We start from the raw sequence: 19212 nt of genomic DNA, 5'->3' as shown, positions 1-19212 counted from the left end.
GCTCTAAAGACATACGATCAACTTGACTTGCTTTACTAGCTAATAACTTATAGCTAGTAAAGTTAGCTAATAACGTTATCTAGCACGATTTCTGTTGTGTAGCTGGAGGTCACATATGTTTGTTTTTTTAATTCCTCAAAAAGTCTACAAAGTAAACTATGGTGAAAATTAAATGGCGAGCATGGCAGTGAGCAAAAGCATCAGTGAATTTACTCGTGGGAGTATCTAACAACCACGTTAGCAAGTCAACAGTTCAGTCAGTGAGGTAATTAAGCGTGGCCTCCCACTGTTGTCTGTCGGTCTTTTCAAAAACCTCACAATGATTCATTTGAGTGGAAAAGCTCAGAAAGAGAGCCCTGCAATGGGGTTATTTAACGGAACAACAGCTTCAGTGCGTCCCTCCCCCGATTTCTGCAGAGTCATTGTGAGGAAATCAGCGGCTGTTTATCCTGCCAAGTCATCCTTTTCCCGTCACTCTAAATCACAAACACAGCAGTTTGTTTAACTAACACATCTGACTTTAATTTTTATGGCTTTCCTGGTCGCAAACGTACAGTTTTTAACTGTGCAATCATGCACAGTCTGCACAACCTGTGTTTTTTTTTTCTTTCTGTGCTTGCCTCCGCTCTGAAATTTCAAAGCAAGTCACCTGAGAGAAACACCTTTGCCACTGTGTAAATTAACTAACAGCCGCTGACACACAGGATATATCTTCCTCCTGTGGAGGGCCACGACTTCTAGAAATCAAAGGGCCTGCAGTGGAAGGGTATTCCCTGCGTCCGGGAAACAAATGCCTCTCCTTTCTAGGTGTACTCGAGTACAGTTTGGCTCATCAGCCAGCGTCTGCCTGAATTATTAGAGCAGCTCTTGTCAGGCAAACAAATGACTCTGTCTCGACTCAAAAGGTCACAGCGCAGTGGAGTAAAATCACAGAGCACGCAGTCAATTCCTCGGAGCGGTACCCCCTTTTCCAAGGGCCACTTGCTGGAATTTATGGCTGGGGCCTACACCTATTCTCCCTTGAATAATAGCTATCCCGTAAAAGAAGCCGGGGTCGGTGGCAAGTCTAAAATAAAATAAATAGAAGGGGTGGTTGTTTACTGTGTGAAAGCACAAACAGAGGCTAACGGTGACATGTGGATTTATACCGAGGAAACGTCCCCCGCGAGGCCCCCATTTGTCCCTCAGCTGATGGTAAACAGACTCGGACCATCAGCCAGGCTGGATGTTTCTCCGTGAGATTCCCCTCAGAGGAGGATGTTCAATATCCTGTGGCTGATCTCCTCCTGCCCTCGCCAACAGCAAACAGATGTGGCGGCCGAGTTCAGAGGAGAAAGCAGCACGGCGGGATGAATGGATGCCTCCCACCTGAGTGCCATGGCATGCCCTGACCTCACTTTTATGTTGTTTTTGAGGCAGCCCAGAGCTTTCTGCGAGGCTCGTAGGAATTCAGAGCACTCATGTTATTTCAAAGCTGGAAATAAAACCCACATTTTACCTGAAAGAAAATGTTTTAAATAGGTACGAAAAAAATCATACATATACACCAAGAAGGAGATGTTTCATACACTACAACCAGGAGTTTGGACCAGCCGCCTGTGCCACATGGTGATATGAGCACTGAAAGTTTAACAAAAAGGCTCTCTCTGAAGTTTTGGTTTTAGTTTCTTTGTAGAGCCTAAATGTGTTTGTCAACCATTAAACCATTACATTTAAAATATTTCCATTTCCTGTACTACTGTTGAAAAATGCTGGAAATGTAATTAAAAAGCATCAAATTTGAACCCATCACTACGAGGGCCTGTACCTGGGAAAATGTTTTAAGTAAAGCTACCAATTAAAATATCAAAATAAAACTTTAGAGACATTTAACCAGAATTTTTAAACTCATTTACCAAGATGTCCCCATGTTTTGTTACCTTTTTCATTTTTTGTGGCATTTTTATTAAAATGCTTATTTATTATAAATAAATACAAACTGCCATTTCATAATATTTTATTACAATTTGATACAAATTTAAATATTTATAGATTTTCTAATTCTAACAGTTTATCTTAACTAAACCATAATTTAGTTTTACTTATAACACAAGAATATTATAGAACACAAGTTTGAAATTCTTCTTTTAATCTTACTCAAAATTGTATTTTAATATACTATATTTCTAATAAAAAAAATGTATGAATTATTTTTAATCTGTGTTTTTTGACAGTAGAGCTTTGTGATACCTGACTGGTGTTTTGTATTCTCCTTACCTGTTCTGTTTGAAATTCTTTATTATTTATTTTTAGTCTTCTAAATCTCCTCAATAATTCAATAATAACAAAACTCACACAGTCATCTCAGACACAGAAGTGAAAATGAAACACATAAACAGGGTTAATGTGTTATTTACTTTATCAATTAGATGATTAATCAGGAAGATATTTCTTTCAGCTTGTACATGTGAGAAATTCAGTTTTATTGTTATTGAATGTATTTGCATTCATTTCGATAAAGAAGCAGAGCTTAGATGTTCTCACTTCTTTCCCTACGTTTAAATGATTAATCTGGATTTTAAAGGGTCAGACACTTCCAGCTGACATTAACTGAAATTTTAATTTTTAATTGTAATACCAAAAACATTAAACATCAAAGTTGAAAAACAAATGCTCAGATATCCTGTTTGATAGTTCTGTCTCCAGAGCAGGGATTATCTATCAGTTCTGCCTTACAGTGGATCTATTCTGCTCATTTGCAAAATAGATCCACTGAATAGCTTTGCATGATTCACAGCTTAAAATAATACTGCTGTGTCCCTAATGTTTTGGTAAATTACTGGATCAAGTCACAGTTTACTTGAGTCCTGCACGTGTTTCAGGTTTGATTCCTGACACTTAATCCCGTTACCGTGAGTAAAACACCTAAAGTGTCTCCCTTCTCCTTCTTCTCTGCCTCTTTTTTATTAGGTTACACTCTGAAGGACCGCCTGAGCGTGCCGATGGCGTCGAGTCCACGCTGACCAATCGCTTTGATCCCTGACCCCCAGCCAAATGGTCCGTCTACAGCCCGGCCTCTTGCTGTTTTACAGCCTCACTTTGGACCGCAGACTTCCTCCTCGCTGCCTGGGTGGATCTACAGTAAATCCTAAACTTTGGTGATTCTGGAACAGGTCTAGTATTTTCCATAGTGACACACAATTGCTGCACAGCTCAATAAATAACTAATATAACAGTTACATTATCTACACCAAACACAGATTTGGTTGGATATATCATGGATATTACAGCAGTACAGATTTACATCAAACTAAAGGCCTCATAGCCTGAATGATGAATCATAATTTCTTTGTTGACTAGAGTCTGAATAAGTCTGTTTTTGCTGTTTTGAATGAGCAGTTATTTATTTTAATTACATTTTTACTCATTGAGCTCCTTTATTTGATTTTTACTTCATGTTTTATTTAACTGAGCTCCTTTCTTTTGAGTAGTTTTTACATCATTCACCTTTTTTTGCTTATCTTATCTTATAAGCTGAGCGAGTGTCTGTGCATCTGCAAGCTGCTTTGCAACCCACACCCATCCCCACCTCATCCTCAAATGCACTTTCTGACATCCGACACCACCTCCATTGTCAAGTTTGCTGACGACACTGCTGTTGTGGGCCTGATCTCCGACAACGTCGAGACGGCCTACCTGGAGGAGATTAGGAACCTGGAGACCTGGTGCCAGGAGAATAACCTCCTCCTAAACATCAGCAAGACTAAGGAGCTGATCGTGGACTTCACTACAAAGCAGGCGAGGAATTACAAACCCCTCATCATCAGTGGCACGCCAGTGGAGAGAGTGGACAGTTTCCGATACCTGGGTGTCCACATCACTCAGGACCTGTCATGGTCCTGTCACATCAACACCCTGGTTAAGAAAGCCCGTCAGCATCTCTTCTTCCTCAGAAGACTTAGAGACTTCCATCTGCCACTGAAGGTGCTCAAGAACTTCTACTCCTGCACCATCGAGAGCGTCCTGACGGCAAACATCTGCACCTGGTTTGGGAACAGCACCAAGCAGGACAGACGAGATCTGCAAAGGGTGGTGCGCTCGGCAGAACGCATCATTCAATCAGAGCTCCCTGACCTGCTGTCCATCTACACCAAGTGGTGCAAGTCCAAAGCCAGGAAGATTATGATGGACCTCTCCCATCCCAACAATGGACTCTTCTCACTGTTGAGGTCTGGGAAGCGCTTCCGCTCCCTTAAGGCCAAAACAGAGAGAATGAAGAGGAGCTTCTTCCCCCAGGCTATTCGGGCCCTGAACCAGGTGTAGGACTGGACTCTCCCAAACACGTCACTATAAGACTGGACTCTCACACACGTCACCACACGCACCACCACACATTTCCTATAATCCTATAATTCCTATAATTTATAATCCTTATCTTTATAATCTCTTCTGCTATCTGCACATTCTTTACTGTAAATTCCGAAGTTAATTTGTAAATTTTTGTAGTAAATTGTAAATATTGTAAAACTTTTCTTCTGTCATTTAATGGTCGGGCATTGTACAGCTACAAGCATTTCACCCCCATGTCATACTGTGTATGGTTGTGTGTGTGTGACAAATAAAATTTGAATTTGAATTTGAATTTGAATTTATTTGTCCATAAACGGTCATGTTGAGGTTGACAACCCAACCAAATAAATAAATACTACTGATGGAAACAGCACCCTTATTTTGACTCCAGATGTTGTTACTGAACTCTTTTAAACTGCATTCTTACATTTTCATTCTTAGAGTTAGTGTTAGAAGTAGTAACTGTTCAATACTGTGACATGATAGCGAGGAAACTGCTGTGTGACCAGAGCAACCTGCAATAGAGCTGGAGGACAGGATGTTAAAAAGGATCCAGTGAACTTCAGACAAGAACTCGTTTTGTGTGTGGATGCTTCTCATTTCATAAAGATGTTTTTTATTAAATAAAAAAAAGTGGAAGTGTAAATCCAATCAGATTAAATAAATGCATCTTTAAAAGGCACAGATTACCTGTTAGCAGTGGTCATGGCAGGCTTAAGGTAAACTCAGACGACGACGCTGATGATGATGATGGTTTCCCTGTCAGCTTCTCTCTCCTTACGCTTGGTTTAACTTTTGTTGGTCAGGTTCACTTTCACTAACAGTAACATAACATGTTTTTGACAACTTGATTATTCTTATTTGACTTTTCTAGTGTCTAACTTCTGCACTCTGTGTGTGAGGAGGTGTCCTCACAGTGACAGGAGAAAGTAACGCACTGCAGCTTAAGAAAACACCAGCCATCAGAAAAGTGCAGCAAACCTAACAAAACACAACACAACCGTTTTTGGGGAGACAATAAGCTGACGGACCAGCTGTGGAAGTGACAAGCTAACAGTAAACGGCTACAACACTGATGAATCTTCTGCTCCTCATAAGTTTTGGTTTCTGTCACGTCTGTGTCCCCAGAATCATTCATTTTTGTTTCCTAATACAGTAAATTCAGATTCAGTAGATTCTTATTATTTTATGTATTTGTTAGGAAAGCTGTTTTAAGTCAAGCCTGATGTGATAACACACATAAGAAGTGTCCTTGCCACAGCAAGAATTAAAGCTTAATCATATGGTAAATGGTAAATGAACTGGTTCTCACATAGCGCTTTTCTACTCAATATACTGAAAAGCACCTGAATCCAAAGTATCGGTATTAAAGAAGAACTAGAAGTAGTTGGGTAAATGCCTCTTTAATCGGCTCCTGCTGAACCAATGATCGAGGATGAGCTGTTGAGTTTATATGCCGGTAAAGGTGCACATCACTGCCATCCTACAAGCTGAATGACAACATTTGCTAACTTTAAGACCTTTAAAATGGTGTCAACTGCACGGTTTGGAGTTTGATGTGGTAGCGGTGCAAAGTGCTGCATGTTTAGTGCTCTCCCCAAAGAGTTTCAATTGACACCTCCTTCTGATGCTTTTGCTGCGTAGTAGACATGATTAGTAAATAGGAAAGTTCATCAGTTTTTATCTATTCAGAGCTAATGGGCCTTTAGTGAATGTGAACCAGGCATCATCCTGAGAGGAGATTTTTGGTCGTTTGGTCAGAGCAGAGCTGATACCTGCAGAGCCTCCTGGGAGATGAAGTCTATCCCCGACCCCTCACAGGTTCCTGTCTCAGAGTTTTGGGCGTGTCCGGGGGGGTCAGCAATCATGTACAAACGCTACTGAGGGGTGACTGATTGCTAAAGAATCCCAGAAGCCCTGCGGGGACGCCATGTGTTAAAGAAGTTGGAGAAGTATTTAAAAGAAAGTGGTTTTTTCTGTCAGCTGATGTAGTTTGGCAGCTTTTCAGAGCTCGTTTTAAGGCGAGGAAGGATGCAGCGTTTCCTTAACGTGTCAGCGCGTCATGGCAGGTGTCTATCCGCGCAGCGAGGAGCATCCTTCACATCCGCCCTTCAGATCAGCTCGCTGTCCCTGCAGGAGTTAATTATAAGAAGCATCAAAGCTGATCCTGAAAAGCAAAGAGGAGGAACTACAGGCCCCCGGCGGACCACGGCGACCTTTGATTTCTGCCGGTCCTCCGAGTGTTTTTCTACATGTGCGTGCTGTCAACACGTTCTGTGACGGCTCCGTTTCCTCTGTTGGAGGAAGTTTTCTCGTGTCGTGGAGGAGCAGCGGGGCGAGCTTCAGAGTCAATGTTTGTAGATCTGAAAGCGACTGAGAGACTCTTTATTCCTGCAGCTTGTCCCCACGAGCGGCTGAATAATCCTCCCCTCGTTTGACCCGCTGGGGCCGGCAAGGAAAGCAAACAGCCACTTAAAACCAGCAGAGAGAGTGAGCAGAGGAGGGTCAACTAAAACCTGAGCACAGTTTACCTTTCGAGGGTTAACTGTTGCCTGAGACAAGTTCTCAGAGACTGAAAAGATGTTTCATTTTCTCTGAACAACGATCTAAAACCCAAACATTGTCCGTTTCTGGTTATTGAAAACATGAGCGAAGCTGATCACATCCAAAACAAGTTCTTCTCTGCAACGAAAACAAACGAAAAACCAAAGGTTTGAATTGTTCATCAGACTGTTTAATCAGCGTCCTCCAAAGTCCTTGCAGCCTAAAAACCACCAAACAGCTCCGAAAGGAAAAACTGAAAGGAAGCTCTGTCCACGGATTCTTCATCATTCTGGCTTTAAATGTTTAATGTGACTGATGAATCAAGATAACTAAGTGGACATATTTATGGGGAAAGGCCACCATAAACTTAAAGGGACAAGAAAAGCAGGTAAAGCTGTTTATTGATGAGAAAAATGACACAAAAATCTGTACAATCTCAGAAGGTTTTAGGGACTTTGGGGCAAAGAAAGGCTGTTCAAATGCTTTAAGTAAATTTGCAGATAAATTAGGGGTAGAAATGATTATTAGGTCAGAAAGAAGGTGCAGGTTAATTAGAGTTTCTAAGGCCTGTGACGTGGACGTTTCTCTTCTCTTGGTTTCTTTTTCGGTCTTTTGAAATCTGCTCTCAGGAGTCCTTTTGTTTTTCTCTAAAGCACAGAGAAATAAATCTCCGACTGCGCAAAAACATGCTGTATCTGAACGTTGTGGACGTGTCGGTGAAGCTGCTGGAATCTGTTTAATGATTTCTGTTTTCAGGGGAAAATGACACAAAAAAGCCTGAACATGTGCCGCTTTCATGCAGCAGAAATGACAGAGCAGGTCTTTTAGCAAAAATATGTGAAACAGAAGCCGACCGCTTTCAGTTAATAACCAGATTTCAGCTTCAGCGACAGATCCAGATGTTTAGAACAGCTGAGAATCAGAGCGGTTCCTTTTCAGCCCGAACTGCTTCAGTCCTTCAACATGAAGTCAAAGCACCAAAGAAAATCAGCGGACGGAGCTTCACGTCAGCTTTAATTAATAAAGATGGGAAAATCTTTGAGTTCCTCTGCGGCTTTTAGGTTTTATACGACTTTATTTATTTTCCCTTAAACTCCTGAAGTGTTTCAATTGGACTGAAACCCAAAAGGAGACAGAGAGAGGCAGGAGGAGAAGCAGGCTTTATCTTCACCTTCAGCCCCTTGTTAAATCCTACAAAAAAAAACAATCATTGCATTGCTGATTTCTCTGCACTTTCAACATTTTAATCTCAGTTAATTCACATCACACTGATTTAATTTTTCCAACACACTCCTAAAAAAGTCTTGCTCAGATTGCTCTCATTTAGGAAGAAGGAAAGCAGCAAATATTATCCTGGAACAAAACAACAACTCCCGACTCATCAGTGAATGGCTTTAGCGACACATCTGGATGTTGTTCTCACTTTAGAGCGTGACCTTTGATTCAGGTGGGAAACATCTGCAGCAGCTGAGAATCGGAGCGTTTTGAAGACGGCTGCTAACCGGTGCAAATATTCGCTCAAAATAACAAAAAGTTTCAAGCTCAAATCATACAGGATGCAAAGATGGAAGATTTGCTTCTTTTCTCAAAAGAGAAAGAACTTTTTTTCTGTGTCTGAAACAAGCAGGAGCTGTAAATCTGTGTGTTTAGTTTGGTGTTCAGACAATTAAAAAAGCCTCTTTTCAGGCATTTTTCACTTTTAAACACTCAAATGTGTTTTTTTCAGCTCTCGGGGCTCCCTCTTTCCTAGGACAGAGGTCAGGTTGTCCACAGTGTGTTTTTTTCTGTGCTAAACGGTGAATCTGCTTCTCTCCCTCCAATTCCCTCCTCTGCTTTTCATCCCACTGAAACCCACCAGGAGCGATGCCCCGGGGCCACACGGCGTAATTGCTGCGGACTTGTTGTTTTGTGGGATAAGAGACTTTTGAGTCCTCACAGCGGGGCGTTTCTCTCCCCCCTCTCTCGCTCGCCTCAATCTTTTTCTCCCCCCCTCCTCCTTCCCGAATCCCTCGTTTTCCCCCAGTTTTCTCTTTCACTTCTTCCAGCCTCAGTCAGGATGAAAGTGGACGTCCCCGTCCGCCGTCGCCCATGCCCATGTCATCCTGAATAAAGGGGGGCCCTCCATTATTTTCTCCCATCTCTGCACCCCTTCCTCCTCCTCCTCCTCCTCCTCCTCCTCCCTGACTGCTGGAACTCTTCATCCTGCACAATGGAAATGCACTAAAACTTTTTTTTCTGATGCAAATTAATGCAACCGGCCTTTCAGGATTCAAATAAAAAAAAAAATCTGCTGTGGACTGGAGCTGAGGGAGGAAAGGAGGTGTCAGTGCGCCTCATGTTTGTCTGAGGCCTTCAGGAAGCCTCCATCAGAACAGCTTTTAAATTCATCTGATTTTGAGGCTGTAAAAAGTGACAGTAATGTAAAGGAAAAGCTCAGAGAGCATCTTAAATATCAGGTTGCACATTCCTGGAATTCCTGCTTCCTTGCAAACCTTCAAACATCACCTGGAATAAAAGCTCCCAAAGTGTCTTCTTCTCCCGTTTCTCACCTCCTCTTGTGCCAGAAAACGATCAAGTATTAAAATCAGATGATTTTTTTAAAGCAAATTTAAGTAAAAATACTCTGAAATTAATTTTAAAAAATATAACTGATAGAAAATAAAGCAAGTGTGATATTTAAACTCAATTATTTAAACTGATTTAAAAGTTGCAGACTGCGCTCTGCTCGGAGTTTCTAATGTTTCCGTAAGCACATGGCCGACCAGCGGAGACTCACCCGACCTTCTCCTCAGTCTTCTGCTCTCTCCTTCTGTCCTTCCACTCAAACTTTTCCTCTCATCTAAGACCCACAAAGCTTGAAATCCATGTGCGGTGCACGCAGACACGCGGAGGAGTGCGCGCCTCGGGTGGAAAAGTATCCGCAGAAAGATGTCCGAGCGCACAGCCTGAGTGGGACTCGGAGCAGCAGAGGAAGACTCCGATCAGCTCTCCACGCCAAAGTTTGGAAGAGAGGAGGAACTTTTTTTCCTGTCCGGGGATGCTGCGGAGCGTCACTCTGGATGGCTTCACCGCCCTCCCCTCTCTCTCTCTCCTCTCTCTCTCCTCCCTCTCTCTCTCTCTCTCTCTGATGGGACGGACAGACCTCCTCTTCATCACCTCAGAGGAGAGGAGTGACTCTGACTCCGCGCACACAGCAAACCTCAGAACTTCCCAATAACTCAGACTGAAACAGAGAGATTCAGGTTACCTCAGAGGCATTACCGGCTCACTTTACCCCGTCAGTTCATCAGTTTGATGTTTAATATTAGTGCAAAACTGTGTGTGTGTGTGTGTGTGTGTGTGTGTGTGTGTGTGTGTGTGTGTGTGTGTGTGTGTGTGTGTGTGTGTGTGTGTGTGTGTCCTATTTAAAGCCACTCAGCGCGTCTCCGCATAATTGAGGTTTGCGAACACGATCTCAGTTTTTAAAGGTGAATATTTCAAACACACTCCGAGTGTTTCTGTGAAAAAGAAGGATTAAAAAAACTGCCTGTGTTAATTTAACTGTGTGTGTGTGTTCTGTCTTCAAAGCTGGACTCAGGCTCCTGACTGAGAGTTTTACTTAAACTTAGTTTTCCTGAAAGCGCAGTAAGCGGAAGGAGAACACGCACAGGTGCATTTCAGAGTGATACTGACACCTGGCGGTGGCTGCCTTCCACTGCACGACGAGTGTCGCTCATAACAGACGCATGAACATGAAGACAGTAAAATGTAGTGAATAAATAAACAAAATAAATGAAATGACTTTCTCTTTGTTAGACACATAATTATAGAAGAATAGAATAGAATAGAATTTCCCTTTATTGTCAATGTATATGTGCTCCGTGCCAAATGTAAAGGAGTAGAAAAAAAATTAAACATAGATGAAATAAAATAACCTTCTCATATCAAAGACACACAGATATTAAATAATTATGAATGAATGTATTGATTAATAATTAATTAACTATTTAATTAATCAATTTAAATGACTTTCTGATTAAAAGACACCGAAATATTAAATAAAACTATTGTATTATCATATAGTTAAAGTTAAATCACTGTGACTTTAATCTTGGGCATAACAGTAACAACAAATCTATGTTGTACATATATTAATAATGATGACAACAGTGGTTTATTATTGTGTAATCATCTTAACAGTGAATTCATATTTTTATTTTTGCATTTAGTACTTTATTGATAATGACTATTATAATTATTATGTACTATTTTTTATTATACATTTAATTTTATTGCTACTCTTAATAGTAGTAGTAGTAGTATTGTTATCCAGCAGAGGCTCTAATTGTTTTATGTGTACACTTTTTATTTTGTTTAATAATAATTATTACTATTTTTAAAGATGTACTGTGTTTTATAATCACACAGTTTGATTTGTTAAACATTATTGCTATTCTGTATTTTGTATATGAATAACAGCAACAATAATAGTATTTTAGTTTATAATGCAATCATAACGCAAATTTGTATTTTCTTTTAAGATTTTAATAGTATTGAGTATTATTAGAGTACACATTCAATAATTCTTACATGTTTTACACCATTTTAATAGAAAAAAAATATAAAGTTAGGAGGAATGCAGACAGTTTTGGATTACATGGAGATTTCTGCAAAGACAGAAAAAAATTAAAGTGTATTAATTAATTTTATAAATGACTGACACACAGCAAACAGGAAGTAAAGCAGAGGCGCTGAGGTATCTGACCTTAAACAGACAAGTATGAACCCCACGTGTCCTTCAACATGACTGTTCTTCACGGACACTCATTTTATCTTTACAAAATGCTGTGACCAACACTTGTGTTGTGACAGCGCCCCCCAGTGGATAAACTGTGTGACTACAACAAACACAAGGTGAATATATGGTGTTTCTGTCCTTCAGCTTATTGTTCATTGATGATAAAAGGCTAAAGCGAGTAATTCCCTACACCAAATGTGGTAAATGTGATTATGCATGACTTTGGGCGACTCTTGTCCACATACAGACATTTGATCAGACTCAGACTCAACATTATTGTCATTCAGCCATTGACATGATATGAACTAATCACAATTCTTTAGCTCTCGTTATTGCAGCTTATCACCGAACTAAAGTAAAAACAGAATAAATATTTGTACATCTTACAACACTAAGTACTAAATATGTTAAATAAAAATGAATCTAAATCTGCTGCCTGAAATCAGATCAAATCAGAAATATATTTTTACATATTGTAAATAAAGTCATGTTTCTAATCATTTTAAATACATTTCAGTTATTTAGTGAATGAAAAAATTGAAGAAATAAAAGTGACTGAAAATTTTATCAGTTATAATTGATAATAAATTAAAATGTCTGAATCTATCTACGTCTACCTATTTATGTTTCGTGTAGATAAATCCGTATTTTAGTAGGTAAACAGTAAGTGCATTAATAGAGAAATTAAAAGAGTAGAAAATACAATTGTATCAAATAAAAATATACATTTATAATACATTATAATTTCATCCATTTAAAAATATTATTTATGTTGAATTTCATGTTTTTTTCTTTTAAATGCATTTATTTTTTATTTATGGCAGTTTATGTCTTCTGTATGTATATATGGAAGATAAAAACTCTTCCACTGAGGAATCTCCTGAGCTTAACTGATTACAGCTCCACTGATGAGCCTCCGCAGTCCTCCAGATGCTTCCTGGGAAATGAAACATCCATCAGCTGTTGTACTCGGATTACTCTGCAGCCAGGTGTGAGGACCTGACAAAAAGCAGAGAAAGCAGAGATGTTTTTGTATTTCATCAAATTATCTCCACCTGCTGGTGAGTGTTGAGAACTTTAGTTTTATAAGAACCACACGGTTCTCCAGTTACTTGTTTACTACTGCTAGCTTTAATAATAATAATATTAATAATAATACATATTACTGTAAATAATAAATTATGATGGGTTAAACATGTGGTGTCACCTCCTGGCAGAAAATTGGACCATCTGCAGTCTGATCCTCGACTGCATCTGTGCGGCCAAATTAAATGAAAATAAAGCAGCTCAGTTCGTGACGGTTAAAAAAAAAGGTGATGTATCACTCGTATCACTTCCATATGGAGATAATCCTGCCTCACAGCAAAAATAATATTGAATATCTTTTCTTGTTTAAAGTAGAGCGTGAGAAATCTGCCTCCCATCTCCACACCTGATCCTGATGACTTCCACAGACGTTCCTGTGCTCGTCCCCAGAGCAGGAAGAAATCTGACTTTTTGGGGTTTAAAGTGAAGTGCGTCATAGTGGATGGAGGAGGCAAAGTTCACAGCTTTAGTCCATCAGCCTCTGAACATGTAACTGTTCACTGGAGATGTGTCGATCATCTCTGCTCTTTACTGGCTGTAAGTGTAAAAACAGGTCTAGACAGGTTTGGACATTTATACTGAAGGGGCTCTCCCAAAGTGTTCAGATGTATGAACATACAACATTTGGCGATAGGAAACATTAAAAAAACTAAATGAGATGAAAAACTTTCAAAATGTTTGGTTGGTTATTAAAACTTCTTCATCAAATACAGTTTACAAAACAATGCCAAATATATCATGAGCACATTTTCTTTTTAATTTGCTTTTTGTTAAAATGTACAAGAATCATTCACATCAAAAACACTGGAAACATACTTAACTGAAGAGACTTAACAGTAAGATTTAAAGACATTTTGGGGTAAATGGTAAAAAAAGATTGCTTTTTGACTAAAAAGTGTTAATGTGTAAAAACGTATAACAAGTAAACATGATAAACCCAGAATGTTTATTTCCCCGAGGGCCCTACATCAGACCTTGCATAATTATGAGATTTTTATCTGTTATGATTTATGATTTAAACTTACAATTGGCTCACATTTGTCATTTCACCATCAAGACACTAGTTGGAGCTGGTGTTCCTCTGTTCAAGTTGATTCAGCGTCTTCTGGTCATTTGAAAAATGGCAGTAGAAGAAAACAGAAATGTGTGTCAGGAAACAATCATACGGAACAGGCCAATCACAGACACTGCAGGCAAGAGTGACCTCATGTGCGGTTACATTTGTAGCGAGGTGTCTGTCAGGTACAGAGTACAGTCTGAGAAGATGTCAGTGTCCCAGAAACAATTTGCTGGTTACAGCTCATGTTCAGAAATACTTAGAAAGCTTCACTGTATGTTCAACGCCTTAAACACTAAATAACTTTTCACACTGTTATCTTAAACTCAGCCAACTACTTTACTGTACTGTTCGTTTTACTCACAAAGAGTATTAATGCACACAGCAGGGCTAACTCCCTGTGTAACAATGTACCTGCTTTTTCATTGTTCACGATCATAGTGACACTGTTAACATTGTTATCCTTATTTCATGAGGATAGTGTTGTGTGGTCAGTGCTTAGTTTTCCATATCCTTCCTACTGACACTCACTCTGTTCTACTGTTGCTTTTCCTTACTCTCATGTTCAGTCTGATGTCTCCTTCAAGCCTCGATATTAACTTTACTTTCTGGCCTAATTTCATTCAATTTTATTCAATTTTATTCATGTAGCACCAAATCACAACAACAGTCGCCTCAATGCACTTTATATTTAAGGTAGACCCTACAATAATACATACAGAGAAAAACCCATCAATCTTATGACCCACTATGAGCAAGCACTTTGGCGACAGTGGGAAGGAAAAACTCCCTTTTAACAGGAAGAAACCTCCGGCAGAACCAGGCTCAGGGAGGGGCGGCCATCTGCTACGACCGGTTGGGTTTAGAGGAGTTCACTACTGGAAAACTGGAAAGCTTATTCCTGACCAAGTCACCCAGTAGATCGTAGATAGAGTTAAGTCTCAAATAGGGTTTAATATTTTTCCCAAAACTTGGACATTTTAAATACAGGCATCTGAAGCCACTTTTTCTGGGAATCCCAGGCATTTAAATCAGCACTAAATACAACATGCGAAGAAAAAGTATGCATACATTCATCCATATTCTTAGTTTAACAAACGCAGTGTCATTATCATTAGTATGAATTTAAGATACATTCACAACCAGCCATGAAATATATTTTGATGTTCTCACTCTGAGAGTCACACTTCTCATTTTTTGTAATTACATTTTTTTAATGTATTGCACCCAAGTTAATTTGTTTCCTGTTTTTCATCATTAAATTGGATTTTCCCAGGATTAAACCCTGGTCTCAAATTACATAATGTAGTTTCTATAACTGTTTATTTATTATTTTTTTCAGGCTAGTTAACCAATACTAAACCTTTACTCTAATGGACTGGGATTTCTCTCTGGATCGTCCTTCCAATTGTCCAATGCAGATTTTCCATCTGGGTTTTCTCCCATAGCCATTAGTTTTTCCAAGTCATTTACAAGGCAGTAAAGCTATGTACTCATAGCTGCAGACTTTTTCTGTTGGCATCAGGGCATGTCCAATCACAGATGGGCTTGACATACCATGCATCACAGGTCTTATTCTCCTCTGATATCTTGTGGTTTGTGGTACCCAGTTTAGCATCTACCACCGAATGGAGAATCCCATATCTGGGCCACATGGGTCTTCGTGGCATAGAAGACATGCAGTTCACAGCCAATGTTTCTCGCTAGTGGTAGGCACGCACACTGTATGCATCCCACAGTCTCCTGGTACATCCGTGAAAGCAGCACTGATGCCAAAGGATATTTGCAGGTGTAGGAACAATATGGATTGATGGATTGTGTTGTCATCTGGATTTCTTCGACTGTGCTCAAACAAATCAAAATGCAACCACAAAGGTCCTGAACTGTTAAACATTTGACTTCCAAACTAAAAAATTTCCTCAGTTTGGTAAACAGGGTTGTATTCATAACAGTAAAAATCTCTTGAGTTACCTTGACGTATTTACTCATCATCTCATCCGAATCTAAGCACTGTCATACCTGTTTGTGACTAAACAGTTCAAGGAAGTCAGGTCTTATTTTCAGTGTACACCTCTCTGATTTTAGCTGAGACTCGTCTGCTTCAGCCTTCAGTAAGTCTGTCCCAGAGAAACACATGTTAGGTAGCCCTTTGACCTTTAATATCCGCCAAGTTTATTTGCTAGTTCGCCCCTCCTCCCTGCACTCGCCTGCTCTGATGCGTATTAAATCAGATATGTTGTGTTGACTAGAGGAGCACCACTGCCCCCCTGCCTCCTCATACTTAACCCCGGGTGACCTCAGGTTTTCCTAAGTAAATTGATTTAGACCCCAGTCTCTGCTGTGTTTGCTATGACTGACCAGGGAACTCCATTGACCTTAATACGGGGGGCGAGCAGATTAATATGCAGCCCCCAGTTCAGCCTCGTTTCTTCAGTGTTGTTTCACATGGGTGGGGTGACGACATCAGTGTCAAGAAAACAGGAAGGGCCCACGTGAGAAAGAGGGTGAATGATTGAGAAATCGCTCTGTCAGATAACAAGGTCTTCACGGTAACCCCCTTAACATCCTGATAGTTAGCAGAGACTGTTTACCCCAACGCCATTTTTATTCGGCAGGCTAGCATAGCAGCATATTTGTATTAGCACTGAACACAAACTACAGCTGAGGCTCACTTTGTACCAGAATACCTAAAGTACTGTACTTTGGTTTGAGGATAACAACAACATTAAGTCTTGTTAGTTAAAATCTAATATTGTTGCTTTCTTTTGATATGAATCAATACATTTGGATAGTTTTCTGAAACTTAACCAAATACTTTAACTTTACCTAAGAGTTTAGAACATCAGTGTTTCTTTAAGTTGCAGTTTAGGCCTCAAATTTCAAATACTTCTTGCTGGAATATAACGAGCCATTCTCAAGAACTCGCTTATAACTGGATATGCTAAGAGAGTCCTGCTTTCAATGTTGCAAACAATACTGAATAATGACGGCCCTTTGGGGACCCAGATCTGGTTTGCCAGAGGTGGCCCACACATGGGCCAGCACAAGGCCAGTTGCAGACACACTGGTGGTCCTGTGCTGGGCCAGAACAGTTTCAGCTCTGGCCCCAGATGTCAGCCTAATGTGTACCTTAATTAAGCCATGTAATAACAACATGTGAATAATAATGCAAAAGTATCATGACGAAACTCTGTTCAGACAGTGAATGGACTGATTCTTATGTAATATTTTTCACTGGGCCACATAAACCAAACCACAATCGAGCCAAATGTGGCATGACATCACATAGACAGTGCCATCTATGCCATGTCTGGCCCATATCTGGATGACATACATCTTATCATGCCAGAAGTCAGCCAGCAGTGCCAGCTTGATACCAGATCCGGGCCAGAGCAGCTTGCTATGTGGGTTGCTGCATCCACAAAGCAAGTTCAAACTCTACCACAGAAAGAAAAATAGAAACAACATCTAGAAATGCCACTATTTCCCTTTTCTGAATTAAGATGATCTGAGACTGAAGACAACTGTCCTGACATCGTGTTTAGAAAACAGGGACACTGCATGGACACCATGCATTGTCCCCGCGTGGTGATCCAGAGTCTGTTTGATGGTTTTGATTCCTGTTGAGTGCAGCCTCCAGGTGCCATCCAGTTGCAGTCTTTTTCAGCAAAGGTTTTACTTATTTCAGCAAGACAATGCTAAATATTTCCATGAAAATAACTCAACAATATAGCGTCACAGTGAAAGACTCCAGGTGTCCTGGTCTTCCTGCCAGTACAAAGTGTCTGGTATGAAAATTAGCAGTTCCTAGTTCATAGCTGTCTGGTCTAAAAGGGCAGGATGGGAATGAGGTCCTGCCTCATGTGGAAGAGTTTAGGTATCTCAGGGTTTATGGTCTTACTGACAGATGGATTGATGTCTACCTGTCCTACCTACTGTCTGGCCTATCTACTATCAGCTACAGTGAAGAGAGCTCAGCATGCTTTACTATTCTGTCTTTATCATTCCTTCATTTGTATCCATGCAACCAAATTGCATGAAAAGTTTATGCAGTATGTTGCAATTTTGCAGTTTTGCTTCATGCTGCATTGCAAAACCTCATCTTCTGGGATTCTTCCATAGATTTTGGATTCTTCTCACATCGTCATTCAGCTTATTTGTTACTTGTATTTAGAACCAGGAAAAAGGGGACTTGAAAATATGTGAACTTTTAGCTTAATTCTAGCTATCAGTTGCATTCTCCTCATCCTATTGGCTGTTGGGTGATTATTTGTAGTTTTTTTCACCCTGTGTTCATGCAAGTATTATTATGCAAGCACAGCTTATGTTTGGTGTGAAAGGGTAAGGTGTTTGAAGGAGTGAATCTACATGGAGAGGAGCCAGTTGAAGACTTTGGAGCATGGCCTACCAGGTGGGAACCCTGGAGCATCTCTGCATGGATTTTTTTTTAAACAGTTATTAAAAATCCCAGTACCAACCATCTAGTGTTTACCTGTATTTCTTCCCATAATCTACTTTGGCTTAGTCAGCTTTTGGACACTACAGAACCTCATCATATTTGCATTTTATCTGTGCTGATATAACAGTGCATTACTGTTTAAACTTGGTTAAACTGCACACTGAAGTGGACAAAGAGCGCCAGAACACACCATTAGTTTTGGTCTCTGTGAGGAGCAGCTTGACTTTGACCTTCACGTTCTCCCCTGTTTGTCTTTTATGTCTCGGTCCATAAACCGAGACAAAACAAGCTCTCACAGCCATCATTAGTCACTGTTAGAAGTGGAATTAGTTATATTTATTTGTGTTCATATTGTGTCCTGTGCTGGTTGGTCACTGTCTTTGTGTCATTTTTCATGGTGCGAGGGTAAAGAGGGCGTTGTTCTCCATTTACAAGCACTTCAAAGCATCAGCGAGAGCTCAGCAGAGAGCACTTCACTTGTTTTCAATTAAAAATAAATGATCGCAGTGTTTGTTTCTCCATTAACTGGCGGGAGATGGGATTTTGAATCCCGTGTTTGACACTAATAGTTTGACAATCTGCCCTCCGCCTCCGTAATCCATTCATCGAAACCAGCAGCCCCAAAAGTTCCCATGCTGTGTAGGGTGCCGCTCGTATGTAAATGTGTGTGTGTGCTGGCTTATGGCCAAGTGAAATCTGTCAGTCTTTCAGAGACCCATCAGCCTCTGTCCGGTGGGACAATAAGGTCGATACAGACGGCCCTGCCGTCTCGCCTGTCTCGCTGTCTGACTAACTGATGACACCGATTCATTCACACCCAGCAGGTCTGAGGCCATTTGTCACTCTCTGCTCATTTACTTTACTTCCATCTGAACTGTCGATAGCAGCAGCGTTTCCTTTAAAGTTCATTCTGGATACCAGAAAGGAAGCTTTGAAATGTTTGGTTAGTGGTTTATGGAG

At 40.3% G+C, this 19212-nt stretch overlaps 1 protein-coding gene and 1 long non-coding RNA gene across 4 annotated transcripts in view; both read right to left on the bottom strand.

The window, feature by feature from the left end:
- Positions 1–10438, bottom strand: part of LOC309700842 (zinc finger protein GLI2-like) — a 95966-nt gene extending 85528 nt beyond the window's left edge. The window contains exon 1 of one of the 2 annotated variants that reach the window (XM_082524678.1): positions 9650–10438. The gene's annotated coding sequence lies outside the window, so the exon portion shown is untranslated. The remainder of the gene's footprint in view (positions 1–9649) is intronic. The other variant, XM_082524679.1, reaches the window with a different exon arrangement.
- LOC309700900 overlaps positions 1–19212 on the bottom strand; it is a 447937-nt gene that overhangs the window by 251197 nt on the left and 177528 nt on the right. The window lies entirely within an intron of this gene.

The sequence above is a fragment of the Aulonocara stuartgranti genome, assembly GCF_965226115.1.
Source record: "Aulonocara stuartgranti genome assembly, chromosome: 23".
Lineage (NCBI taxonomy): Eukaryota > Metazoa > Chordata > Actinopteri > Cichliformes > Cichlidae > Aulonocara > Aulonocara stuartgranti.
The sequence above is the reverse complement of the archived record's forward strand: the minus strand, read 5'-3'. Positions and strand labels throughout refer to the sequence as shown.